Source organism: Rhipicephalus microplus, unplaced genomic scaffold (genome assembly GCF_043290135.1).
Source record: "Rhipicephalus microplus isolate Deutch F79 unplaced genomic scaffold, USDA_Rmic scaffold_374, whole genome shotgun sequence".
Taxonomy (NCBI): Eukaryota; Metazoa; Arthropoda; class Arachnida; order Ixodida; family Ixodidae; genus Rhipicephalus; species Rhipicephalus microplus.
The window spans coordinates 46571-52500 of NW_027464938.1; the positions used below are offsets into that span (position 1 = coordinate 46571).

General features: G+C 58.7%; 2 non-coding genes across 2 annotated transcripts; both read left to right on the plus strand.

The window, feature by feature from the left end:
• The first annotated feature begins 1825 nt into the window (after positions 1-1825).
• Positions 1826-3640, plus strand: LOC142794103 (small subunit ribosomal RNA). Its single transcript, XR_012892071.1, has one exon. It is a non-coding gene; the product is annotated as a small subunit ribosomal RNA (ribosomal RNA).
• Positions 3641-5359: 1719 nt separating this feature from the next.
• On the plus strand, positions 5360-5512 carry LOC142794113 (5.8S ribosomal RNA). The gene has a single exon (XR_012892081.1). It is a non-coding gene; the product is annotated as a 5.8S ribosomal RNA (ribosomal RNA).
• Positions 5513-5930: the final 418 nt, after the last annotated feature.

Below are 5930 nucleotides of genomic sequence, written 5' to 3' on the forward strand. Positions count from 1 at the left end.
ACGATATCGGCGTCTTTCTACGTGCTCGCCGGCGACCGTCGCACGAGTACGGCAAAGTGCGTCTGCCGGGGCGGGGTTTGCGACGCGTACGCAATAGTGAGAACCGTCGCTCGGATGTTCGTCGTCTTTCGCCGAGCCAGTGCTGGCACTCCGGCGAAGCCGAACGGAGCCGATTCGGGCACGATATCGGCGTCTTTCCACGTGCTCGCCGGCGACCGTCGCACGAGTACGGTAAACCGCGTCAGCCGGGGCGGAGTTCGGGACGCCGATGCGAAAGTGGGAAGCGCCGCTCGGATCTTCGCCGTTTTTGGAGGAGTCAGTGGCGGCACTCCGGTGAAGCCAAGGTGCGCCAATTCGCGCACGATATCGGCGTCTTTCGACGTGCCCGCCGGCCACCGTCGCACGAGTACGGCAAACCTCGTCTGCCGGGGCGGGGTTTGCGACGCCGACGCAAAAGTGGGAACCGCCGCTCGGATGTTCGCCGTTTTTGGCAGAGTGAGTGCTGGCACTCCGGCGAAGCGAAAGAGCGTGAATGCGCCCACGAAAGTAGCGTATTTGGACGTGCTTGACGGCGACCGCCGCAGGAGTACGAAAAACCACGTCAGCCGGGGCGAGCGACCCACGGCGGTCTGGGTGCTTATCGCTGCTATTATAGGGGCACCCCGGCAGACGCAGAAAGAAAAAAAAAAATGGGGACATGGCGTGCGTCACCGTGCGGCTTCGCAGCGTTGCCGAAGTCGCCGAGCCCTTCGACTGAGCCGAACGGCGGACAGGGAACGTTGGTCGGCCGTTCTAACCTGTCGGTGCCACGCCGAGACGTCGTTAAGGAAAACCGCGTCGTGGGCCTCTACGACGCCGTCGAGTCGTTGTACGTTTGGTGTCCAGCGTGTCGGCGGCGAGTAGCGGACACGTCGTTCACGACTTCGGTCTTTCGCAGTCGACGCGAACTTGCGGAGAGTCGTGGTGCCTCACGTTTTCGGCAGAAACCGCGGCGGAATTTTCCCGTGCGTGCGCGCACGACCTCGGTGCTGTGCCGTCAGCGTAGTGTTGCACAAACTCGTGGCCTACCCAAGGTGCGGTACGTTTGCGGCCGTATCCTCGGTGGGAATTTCGTGAGTAGGGTCGCAAATTCTACGACCTCGGCGGGTTTGAGAGCGACGTAGACTTGTGGCACGCTCAACATGCCACACGTTTCGGGGCACACCCGCGGTGAAATTTTCTCGAGTACGCTCGTATTAGGGCCCAAGGAGGTCTGGGTACTTATCGCTGCTATTATGTGGGGGTTCTCGTGAGCGGCGTACGCGAAAGCGACCGGGTGTCTGATATGCGGCGGGCTTCGGCCTCGTCAAGCGTGTCCTCGGGTCTGCTCCAGGGGAATCCACGGCAGTCGTCTGCAGCCTCATCCGCTTGATGCGTTAGGGGCTGGTTGTCGGACGGTGCCGTTTTACCACGATATCGAGGTGTGTTCCGTGTCGTCCTCGGGCGATTCAGATGCGAAAGCGCCGAAGACGCGGGCGTGACCCGTCGTCTGGCGGCTTTGCAGTCTCGGCTCCGTTGCTAGTTCCGGCCGGTCCACCGACAGTGCAGCGGGCTTGGGCAACCCGCACGGCGCGACCGAGTCGATGCAACGAAAAAGAGCGAGCATGAACGTGCTTCTTGCCGCACGGCTCCCACTCGTCTTTCGGGAAGGTTGTGCCGTAGCGAGCTCGAACGCCGTCATCTCGGAGTGCAAAATAAGCGTGTTGGGGCGCCTGAAGGTGGCCTCCGCCGCACACAGACTGCGTCCGGCCCGCCGAGGGCGAGGACGGACGCGCAGTCGAACGATTACCTGGTTGATCCTGCCAGTAATCATATGCTTGTCTCAAAGATTAAGCCATGCATGTCTAAGTACATGCCGAAATAAGGCGAAACCGCGAATGGCTCATTAAATCAGTTATGGTTCCTTAGATCGTTTCTTCCTACTTGGATAACTGTGGCAATTCTAGAGCTAATACATGCAGTGAGCCTGGAGCCCTTTGGGTAACGGGTGCTTTTATTAGACCAAGATCGATCGGGTTTCGGCCCGTATTGTGTGGTGACTCTGGATAACTTTGTGCTGATCGCATGGCCACGAGCCGGCGACGTTTCTTTCAAGTGTCTGCCTTATCAACTTTCGATGGTAGGTTACTTGCTTACCATGGTTGTTACGGGTAACGGAGAATCAGGGTTCGATTCCGGAGAGGGAGCCTGAGAAACGGCTACCACATCCAAGGAAGGCAGCAGGCGCGCAAATTACCCACTCCCGGCACGGGGAGGTAGTGACGAAAAATAACAATACGGGACTCTTTTGAGGCCCCGTAATTGAAATGAGTACACTCTAAATCCTTTAACGAGGATCAATTGGAGGGCAAGTCTGGTGCCAGCAGCCGCGGTAATTCCAGCTCCAATAGCGTATACTAAAGCTGCTGCGGTTAAAAAGCTCGTAGTTGGATCTCAGTTCCAGACGAGTAGTGCATCTACCCGATGCGACGGCTCGGACTGAACATCATGCCGGTTCTTTCTTGGTGCACTTCATTGTGTGCCTCGAGATGGCCGGTGCTTTTACTTTGAAAAAATTAGAGTGCTCAACGCAGGCGAGTCGCCTGAATAAACTTGCATGGAATAATAGAACAAGACCTCGTTTCTGTTCTGTTGGTTTTTGGAATACGAGGTAATGATTAAGAGGGACGGACGGGGGCATTCGTATTGCGGCGCTAGAGGTGAAATTCTTGGACCGTCGCAAGACGAACTACTGCGAAAGCATTTGCCAAGAATGTTTTCATTGATCAAGAACGAAAGTCAGAGGTTCGAAGGCGATCAGATACCGCCCTAGTTCTGACCATAAACGATGCCAACCAGCGATCCGCCTGAGTTACTCAAATGACTCGGCGGGCAGCTTCCGGGAAACCAAAGTATTTGGGTTCCGGGGGAAGTATGGTTGCAAAGCTGAAACTTAAAGGAATTGACGGAAGGGCACCACCAGGAGTGGAGCCTGCGGCTTAATTTGACTCAACACGGGAAAACTTACCCGGCCCGGACACTGGGAGGATTGACAGATTGAGAGCTCTTTCTTGATTCGGTGGATGGTGGTGCATGGCCGTTCTTAGTTGGTGGAGCGATTTGTCTGGTTAATTCCGATAACGAACGAGACTCTAGCCTATTAAATAGGTGCGGGGTTCCCAGCACCTTACAACCTTCTTAGAGGGACAAGCGGCTCCTAGCCGCACGAAACAGAGCAATAACAGGTCTGTGATGCCCTTAGATGTCCGGGGCCGCACGCGCGCTACACTGAAGGAAGCAGCGTGTCTTTATCCCTGTCTGAAAAGACTGGGTAACCCGTGGAACTTCTTTCGTGATTGGGATAGGGGCTTGCAATTGTTCCCCTTGAACGAGGAATTCCCAGTAAGCGCGAGTCATAAGCTCGCGTTGATTACGTCCCTGCCCTTTGTACACACCGCCCGTCGCTACTACCGATTGAATGATTTAGTGAGGTCTTCGGACCGATGTCCGGCGCGGCCTTTCGGTTGCGCCGGTCTGTTGGAAAGATGACCAAACTTGATCATTTAGAGGAAGTAAAAGTCGTAACAAGGTTTCCGTAGGTGAACCTGCGGAAGGATCATTAACGGATTGTGAAGGGTGAGCGCCTCAGCTGCGTCTGCGCCCGACACTTTCTGCCGCTGACCCCGTTTGGACGCGGGGTCGGCTTTTCCCCACGGGGCTGCCTGAATGTGGAGCGGCACCCCGTGACAAATTGTTGCGCCCAGCGGACGCCAACACCGCGACCTTGGACGGTCGGCCAGGTGGCGGACGCGGGTACAAACGGCGCAACGCACTCATAGGTCGGCTTTCGACCCGCCACTGCACCGTGGCTCGAAGCGCTCGAAATGCGCGACCCGACCGCTGCGGGACCGCCTAGTACTGTAAACAGGAGCGGCGGAGCGCGAACGGCGAGTCGTGGTTACGTCGGTAGAAGGCGAGGCTGCGCGTTCCCGAAACGCCAGCCGAGTGCCCTCCCGACCGTTCGAGCGTGCAAGAACGAGACCCGACAATCGCGCGGCGACTGCCAAGTACGAGAGGAACGGCACAAGCGTCGGCGGTCGGTCAAGGAACTGGCGATGTGACGGGTCCGCTGTGCACCAGTGCATACCGTCCCGCCGTCCGCGGCAAGCGCCTCCGCGTCCTCGGGTGACGGAGGCTGCCGGTCGGTTCTTGCAGGCGAGGGATCTCGCTGGCACCGGTTCGCGTTGACGCGCGGCCGGTCATGGCACGGCGATGCGACGGCCGAGGTGCGCAGTACTCGATGGAGGAACCGCACGCTCCGATGACCGTCCCGCCCTCCGCGGCGTATGCGTACCGACCGTAATGGTTGCAGCAGCGCCGGCCGGCTTTTGAATTCGCCACACGAAACACGGTGCGAGATCGCGGTTAGGGGAGCGTCGACGTTGCCAGGCGTTTTGCTTGCTGCCGAGGGAAAGGCGGCACGGCCACGTCGCGCTCGTCGCGATTAGCGGGTCTGCGCGCTTTGGGAAGGTGCCGCAACGACTTGCCGAAAGAGGAAGCACGGAAGAACGAGGGACTTGGACGTCCCGACAATTGAACGCACTTGCGGCCAGGCCCTTGCTGGCTTCGTTCTTCCGCCTCGAGTAGGCTCGTACGCGGCTCCGGCGCCGAAAGTGGTCCTTGGCACCGACTTCGGTGGACGTGGGAAGTGCCGCGCAAGTACGGCGCGCCTGGCTCCACCTGTTGGCTAAAGTAGGCAGCCGGATCGGCATTTTGGTGTGCGGTGGCAAACCGTGGATGCGAAAAAAGCTTGTGCGATTTCGTGGAACAAAAAGCGGGGGTCCCCCTTTTTATGCGGAGGAGACCGACCCGCCCGCCGTGGTGAACCGCGACGCCACGGTAAAAACGGGAGAGGCTTGTCGATGGGACCGTGCATCCCGCGCTCCACGGAGGCCGGGAGGCGGCCGCCCGAGGAAATGTGTAGCCGTCGAGGCCCGCATCTGCGTGCACTCTTATCCAAATGGGTGTACCGCAGGCATTTTCTGGTTAGGCGGGCCAATGAGAGCGAGCACACAACGATACCTACGGGTCCGGCTTGGAGAACCGGCTTCGACGCCTCCCGAGTATTTATAGAGGGGTGGACCACGAAAGCACTCGCAAGTAGCGGAAGCGAAACGCCGTCCGAAACACACCGTTTGCTCGATTTGCGGCAGCCGAAAAAGGCGCGGCAGAGTTTTGGAGTCCAAGCGTGCGCTGAAAAGCGCCCTTCTTGGCCACTGTTTGGCCGAGTGCCAGAAACGTTTGGTTTTGACTGTACGGAATTGAACAAACACTTTTTCACGACTCTAAGCGGTGGATCACTCGGTTCTCGGGTCGATGAAGAACGCAGCCAGCTGCGAGACTTGGTGTGAATTGCAGGACACACTGAGCACTGATTCTTTGAACGCACATTGCGGCCTTGGGTCTTCCCTTGGCTTCGTCTGTCTGAGGGTCGGATCACATATCAAGAGAGCCTTCGGCGCACAAGGGAACGTGAGCCGTCGACTCGTTTTGACCGCGTCGGCAACACGGACAGCACGCTGAACACCTCACAGCGAGCGCCAACAGCGGCCACTCAAGGGCGAGACGGTGGCGACCGTCGTGCCAGAGCCCAACCGAAACGGGGGCGACCGACTGCATTGAGGATGTGGCACCTCGTTGAGACCGCCGCAGGACTTCGAGTCGGAAGGAAGCCTGCAGGGAAAGTGCGGTCGAGGTTGCGTACTCCTCTCTGCGACCGGGCGCGCAAGAGCTGCGAGAGCCACGGACGCGCAACTTTAACGCACGGTAAACACGAGGAGCGAAAGCCGGCCAGCAAAGCTTCTCCAGCCGTGCGCAAAGTGCGCGAGATCGCAGCCTTGCGTTGCGCTTGT